This window comes from Oncorhynchus tshawytscha, unplaced genomic scaffold (assembly GCF_018296145.1).
Source record: "Oncorhynchus tshawytscha isolate Ot180627B unplaced genomic scaffold, Otsh_v2.0 Un_scaffold_8679_pilon_pilon, whole genome shotgun sequence".
Classification (NCBI taxonomy): Eukaryota; Metazoa; Chordata; class Actinopteri; order Salmoniformes; family Salmonidae; genus Oncorhynchus; species Oncorhynchus tshawytscha.
Window position 1 is genome coordinate 1 of NW_024609766.1, and position 7,500 is coordinate 7,500.

The window sequence follows — 7,500 nt, forward strand, 5'->3', positions numbered from 1 at the left end:
ACCCCCAGCTACAGATCCACTGACTGAGGAGGTGAGGAGTGTTAATATAGACTGGACCCCCAGCTACAGATCCACTGAGGAGGTGAGGAGTGTTAATATAGACTGGACCCCCAGCTACAGATCCACTGTGCTGAGGAGGTGAGGAGTGTTAATATAGACTGGACCCCCAGCTACAGATCCACTGTGCTGAGGAGGTGAGGAGTGTTAATATAGACTGGACCCCCAGCTACAGATCCACTGTGCTGAGGAGGTGAGGAGTGTTAATATAGACTGGACCCCAGCTACAGATCCACTGAGGAGGTGAGGAGTGTTAATATAGACTGGACCCCCAGCTACAGATCCACTGAGGAGGTGAGGAGTGTTAATATAGACTGGACCCCCAGCTACAGATCCACTGTGCTGAGGAGGTGAGGAGTGTTAATATAGACTGGACCCCCAGCTACAGATCCACTGTGCTGAGGAGGTGAGGAGTGTTAATATAGACTGGACCCCAGCTACAGATCCACTGAGGAGGTGAGGAGTGTTAATATAGACTGGACCCCCCCAGCTACAGATCCACTGTCCACTGAGGAGGTGGGGAGTGTTAATATAGACTGGACCCCCAGCTACAGATCCACTGAGGAGGTGAGGAGTGTTAATATAGACTGGACCCCCAGCTACAGATCCACTGTGCTGAGGAGGTGAGGAGTGTTAATATAGACTGGACCCCCAGCTACAGATCCACTGAGGAGGTGAGGAGTGTTAATATAGACTGGACCCCCAGCTACAGATCCACTGTGCTGAGGAGGTGAGGAGTGTTAATATAGACTGGACCCCCAGCTACAGATCCACTGTGCTGAGGAGGTGAGGAGTGTTAATATAGACTGGACCCCAGCTACAGATCCACTGTGCTGAGGAGGTGAGGAGTGTTAATATAGACTGGACCCCCAGCTACAGATCCACTGTGCTGAGGAGGTGAGGAGTGTTAATATAGACTGGACCCCAGATACAGATCCACTGTGCTGAGGAGGTGAGGAGTGTTAATATAGACTGGACCCCCAGCTACAGATCCACTGTGCTGAGGAGGTGAGGAGTGTTAATATAGACTGGACCCCCAGCTACAGATCCACTGTGCTGAGGAGGTGAGGAGTGTTAATATAGACTGGACCCCCAGCTACAGATCCACTGTGCTGAGGAGGTGAGGAGTGTTAATATAGACTGGACCCCCAGCTACAGATCCACTGTGCTGAGGAGGTGAGGAGTGTTAATATAGACTGGACCCCCAGCTACAGATCCACTGTGCTGAGGAGGTGAGGAGTGTTAATATAGACTGGACCCCCAGCTACAGATCCACTGTGCTGAGGAGGTGAGGAGTGTTAATATAGACTGGACCCCAGCTACAGATCCACTGTGCTGAGGAGGTGAGGAGTGTTAATATAGACTGGACCCCAGCTACAGATCCACTGTGCTGAGGAGGTGAGGAGTGTTAATATAGACTGGACCCCAGCTACAGATCCACTGAGGAGGTGAGGAGTGTTAATATAGACTGGACCCCAGCTACAGATCCACTGTGCTGAGGAGGTGAGGAGTGTTAATATAGACTGGACCCCAGCTACAGATCCACTGAGGAGGTGAGGAGTGTTAATATAGACTGGACCCCCAGCTACAGATCCACTGTACTGAGGAGGTGGGAGTGTTAATATAGACTGGACCCCCAGCTACAGATCCACTGAGGAGGTGAGGAGTGTTAATATAGACTGGACCCCCAGCTACAGATCCACTGTGCTGAGGAGGTGAGGAGTGTTAATATAGACTGGACCCCAGCTACAGATCCACTGAGGAGGTGAGGAGTGTTAATATAGACTGGACCCCCAGCTACAGATCCACTGTGCTGAGGAGGTGAGGAGTGTTAATATAGACTGGACCCCAGCTACAGATCCACTGTGCTGAGGAGGTGAGGAGTGTTAATATAGACTGGACCCCAGCTACAGATCCACTGAGGAGGTGAGGAGTGTTAATATAGACTGGACCCCCAGCTACAGATCCACTGTGCTGAGGAGGTGAGGAGTGTTAATATAGACTGGACCCCAGCTACAGATCCACTGTGCTGAGGAGGTGAGGAGTGTTAATATAGACTGGACCCCAGCTACAGATCCACTGTGCTGAGGAGGTGAGGAGTGTTAATATAGACTGGACCCCAGCTACAGATCCACTGAGGAGGTGAGGAGTGTTAATATAGACTGGACCCCAGCTACAGATCCACTGTGCTGAGGAGGTGAGGAGTGTTAATATAGACTGGACCCCAGCTACAGATCCACTGTGCTGAGGAGGTGAGGAGTGTTAATATAGACTGGACCCCAGCTACAGATCCACTGTGCTGAGGAGGTGAGGAGTGTTAATATAGACTGGACCCCAGCTACAGATCCACTGAGGAGGTGAGGAGTGTTAATATAGACTGGACCCCCAGCTACAGATCCACTGTGCTGAGGAGGTGAGGAGTGTTAATATAGACTGGACCCCCAGCTACAGATCCACTGTGCTGAGGAGGTGAGGAGTGTTAATATAGACTGGACCCCCAGCTACAGATCCACTGTGCTGAGGAGGTGAGGAGTGTTAATATAGACTGGACCCCAGCTACAGATCCACTGAGGAGGTGAGGAGTGTTAATATAGACTGGACCCCAGCTACAGATCCACTGTGCTGAGGAGGTGAGGAGTGTTAATATAGACTGGACCCCAGCTACAGATCCACTGTGCTGAGGAGGTGAGGAGTGTTAATATAGACTGGACCCCAGCTACAGATCCACTGAGGAGGTGAGGAGTGTTAATATAGACTGGACCCCCAGCTACAGATCCACTGTGCCGAGGAGGTGAGGAGTGTTAATATAGACTGGACCCCCAGCTACAGATCCACTGTGCTGAGGAGGTGAGGAGTGTTAATATAGACTGGACCCCAGCTACAGATCCACTGTGCTGAGGAGGTGAGGAGTGTTAATATAGACTGGACCCCCAGCTACAGATCCACTGTGCTGAGGAGGTGAGGAGTGTTAATACAGACTGGACCCCCAGCTACAGATCCACTGTGCTGAGGAGGTGAGGAGTGTTAATATAGACTGGACCCCCAGCTACAGATCCACTGTGCTGAGGAGGTGAGGAGTGTTAATATAGACTGGACCCCAGCTACAGATCCACTGAGGAGGTGAGGAGTGTTAATATAGACTGGACCCCCAGCTACAGATCCACTGTGCTGAGGAGGTGAGGAGTGTTAATATAGACTGGACCCCCAGCTACAGATCCACTGTGCTGAGGAGGTGAGGAGTGTTAATATAGACTGGACCCCCAGCTACAGATCCACTGTGCTGAGGAGGTGAGGAGTGTTAATAAAGACTGGACCCCAGCTACAGATCCACTGTGCTGAGGAGGTGAGGAGTGTTAATATAGACTGGACCCCCAGCTACAGATCCACTGTGCTGAGGAGGTGAGGAGTGTTAATATAGACTGGACCCCAGCTACAGATCCACTGTGCTGAGGAGGTGAGGAGTGTTAATATAGACTGGACCCCAGCTACAGATCCACTGTGCTGAGGAGGTGAGGAGTGTTAATATAGACTGGACCCCAGCTACAGATCCACTGTGCTGAGGAGGTGAGGAGTTTTAATATAGACTGGACCCCAGCTACAGATCCACTGTGCTGAGGAGGTGAGGAGTGTTAATATAGACTGGACCCCAGCTACAGATCCACTGTGGTGAGGTGAGGAGTGTTAATATAGACTGGACCCCAGCTACAGATCCACTGTGCTGAGGAGGTGAGGAGTGTTAATATAGACTGGACCCCCAGCTACAGATTCACTGTGCTGAGGAGGTGAGGAGTGTTAATATAGACTGGACCCCCAGCTACAGATCCACTGTGCTGAGGAGGTGAGGAGTGTTAATATAGACTGGACCCCCAGCTACAGATTCACTGTGCTGAGGAGGTGAGGAGTGTTAATATAGACTGGACCCCAGCTACAGATCCACTGAGGAGGTGAGGAGTGTTAATATAGACTGGACCCCAGCTACAGATCCACCACTGAGGAGGTGAGGAGTGTTAATATAGACTGGACCCCCAGCTACAGATCCACTGTGCTGAGGAGGTGAGGAGTGTTAATATAGACTGGACCCCAGCTACAGATCCACTGTGCTGAGGAGGAGAGGAGTGTTAATATAGACTGGACCCCAGCTACAGATCCACTGTGCTGAGGAGGTGAGGAGTGTTAATATAGACTGGACCCCCAGCTACAGATCCACTGTGCTGAGGAGGTGAGGAGTGTTAATATAGACTGGACCCCCAGCTACAGATCCACTGAGGAGGTGAGGAGTGTTAATATAGACTGGACCCCCAGCTACAGATCCACTGTGCTGAGGAGGTGAGGAGTGTTAATATAGACTGGACCCCAGCTACAGATCCACTGTGCTGAGGAGGAGACCGGTCCTCTAAACCAGACCAGACTGCTGTCCCTGAGATGGTTACTAATACATAACCCCACTGTCCTGAAGAGACCGGTCCTCTAAACCAGGCCAGACTGCTGTCCCTGAGATGGTTACTAATAACTAACACCATTTACACAGCCCTGAAGAGACCGGTCCTCTAAACCAGGCCAGACTGCTGTCCCTGAGATGGTTACTAATAATAACACCATTTACACAGCCCTGAAGAGACCGGTCCTCTAAACTAGGCCAGACTGCTGTCCCTGAGATGGTTACTAATACATAACCCCACTGTCCTGAAGAGACCGGTCCTCTAAACCAGGCCAGACTGCTGTCCCTGAGAGATGGTTACTAATAACTAACACCATTTACACAGCCCTGAAGAGACCGGCCCCAAACTAGGCCAGACTGCTGTCCCTGAGATGGTTACTAATACATAACCCTATTTACACTGTCCTGAAGAGACCGGCCCCAAACTAGGCCAGACTGCTGTCCCTGAGATGGTTACTACATAACCAGGCCAGACTGCTGTCCCTGAGAGATGGTTACTAATAACCAGGCCAGACTGCTGTCCCTGAGAGATGGTTACTAATAACCAGGCCAGACTGCTGTCCCTGAGAGATGGTTACTAATAACTAGGCCAGACTGCTGTCCCTGAGAGATGGTTACTAATAACCAGGCCAGACTGCTGTCCCTGAGAGATGGTTACTAATAACCAGGCCAGACTGCTGTCCCTGAGAGATGGTTACTAATAACCAGGCCAGACTGCTGTCCCTGAGAGATGGTTACTAATAACCAGGCCAGACTGCTGTCCCTGAGAGATGGTTACTAATAACCAGGCCAGACTGCTGTCCCTGAGAGATGGTTACTAATAACCAGGCCAGACTGCTGTCCCTGAGAGATGGTTACTAATAACCAGGCCAGACTGCTGTCCCTGAGATGGTTACTAATAACCAGGCCAGACTGCTGTCCCTGAGAGATGGTTACTAATAACCAGGCCAGACTGCTGTCCCTGAGATGGTTACTAATAACTAGGCCAGACTGCTGTCCCTGAGAGATGGTTACTAATAACCAGGCCAGACTGCTGTCCCTGAGATGGTTACTAATAACCAGGCCAGACTGCTGTCCCTGAGAGATGGTTACTAATAACCAGGCCAGACTGCTGTCCCTGAGAGATGGTTACTAATAACCAGGCCAGACTGCTGTCCCTGAGAGATGGTTACTAATAACCAGGCCAGACTGCTGTCCCTGAGAGATGGTTACTAATAACCAGGCCAGACTGCTGTCCCTGAGAGATGGTTACTAATAACCAGGCCAGACTGCTGTCCCTGAGAGATGGTTACTAATAACCAGGCCAGACTGCTGTCCCTGAGAGATGGTTACTAATAACCAGGCCAGACTGCTGTCCCTGAGAGATGGTTACTAATAACCAGGCCAGACTGCTGTCCCTGAGAGATGGTTACTAGTAACCAGGCCAGACTGCTGTCCCTGAGAGATGGTTACTAGTAACTAGGCCAGACTGCTGTCCCTGAGAGATGGTTACTAGTAACCAGGCCAGACTGCTGTCCCTGAGAGATGGTTACTAATAACCAGGCCAGACTGCTGTCCCTGAGAGATGGTTACTAATAACCAGGCCAGACTGCTGTCCCTGAGAGATGGTTACTAATAACCAGGCCAGACTGCTGTCCCTGAGAGATGGTTACTAATAACCAGGCCAGACTGCTGTCCCTGAGAGATGGTTACTAGTAACCAGGCCAGACTGCTGTCCCTGAGAGATGGTTACTAATAACCAGGCCAGACTGCTGTCCCTGAGATGGTTACTAATAACTAGGCCAGACTGCTGTCCCTGAGAGATGGTTACTAATAACCAGGCCAGACTGCTGTCCCTGAGAGATGGTTACTAGTAACTAGGCCAGACTGCTGTCCCTGAGAGATGGTTACTAATAACCAGGCCAGACTGCTGTCCCTGAGATGGTTACTAATAACCAGGCCAGACTGCTGTCCCTGAGAGATGGTTACTAATAACCAGGCCAGACTGCTGTCCCTGAGAGATGGTTACTAATAACTAGGCCAGACTGCTGTCCCTGAGAGATGGTTACTAGTAACTAGGCCAGACTGCTGTCCCTGAGAGATGGTTACTAGTAACTAGGCCAGACTGCTGTCCCTGAGAGATGGTTACTAATAACCAGGCCAGACTGCTGTCCCTGAGAGATGGTTACTAATAACTAGGCCAGACTGCTGTAAAGCAGTTCCATGTTGATAGAAGAAGGCTTTAGAAATACATTCTGAGAGCTGCAACTAGAGAATTGACATTCCCCCCCCCCTCCTCTCTGTCTTCCCCCTCTGTCTCCCCCTCTTCCTCTCTCTCTCTGTCTTCCCCTCTGTCTCCCCCTCTTCCTCTCTCTCTGTCTTCCCCTCTGTCTCTTCCTCCTCTCTCCTCTGTCTTCCCCCTCTCCCCCTCTTCCTCTCTCTCTGTCTTCCCCCTCTGTGTCTTCCCCCTCTCTGTCTTCCCCCTCTTCCCTCTCTCTCTGTCTTCCCCCTCTGTGTCTTCCCCCTCTTCCTCTCTCCCTCTGTCTTCCCCCTCTGTCTCCCCCTCTTCCTCTCTGTCTTCCCCCTCTGTCTCCCCCTCTTCCTCTCTCTCTTCCTCTGTCTTCCCCCTCTCTCCTCTCTCTCTCTTCTCCCCCTCTGTGTCTTCCCCCTCTCTGTCTTCTTCCTCTCCCCTCTGTCTTCCCCCTCTCTGTCTTCCCCCTCTTCCTCTCTCCCTCTCTTCCCCCTCTGTCTCCCCCCTCTTCCCCTGTCTTCCCCCTCTGTCTCCCCCTCTTCTTCTCTCTGTCTTCTCTGTGTCTTCCCCTCTTCCTCTTCCCTCTGTCTTCCCCTCTGTCTCCCCCTCTTCCTCTCTCTCTCTGTCTTCCCTCTGTGTCTTCCCCCCTCTGTCTTCCCCCCTCTGTCCCTCCCCCTATCACTCCTCTAGATCCCCGGTCTGTGTGCGGAGGAGGCAGTGGCCCAGGAGCAGACAGGTCAGGTGGAGGAGTGTCTGAAGGCCAACCTGTTGAAGA

The 7,500-nt window shown here is 51.5% G+C and overlaps 1 protein-coding gene across 1 annotated transcript in view; it reads left to right on the top strand.

Moving 5' to 3' along the window:
• Positions 1-3,032: 3,032 nt before the first annotated feature.
• Positions 3,033-7,500, top strand: part of LOC121845791 (Golgi apparatus protein 1-like) — an 11,585-nt gene continuing 7,117 nt past the window's right edge. The window contains exons 1-2 of the mRNA XM_042317756.1: positions 3,033-3,071; positions 7,416-7,500. The exon at positions 7,416-7,500 is cut by the window's right edge and continues 144 nt beyond it. The gene's annotated coding sequence lies outside the window, so the exon portion shown is untranslated. The remainder of the gene's footprint in view (positions 3,072-7,415) is intronic.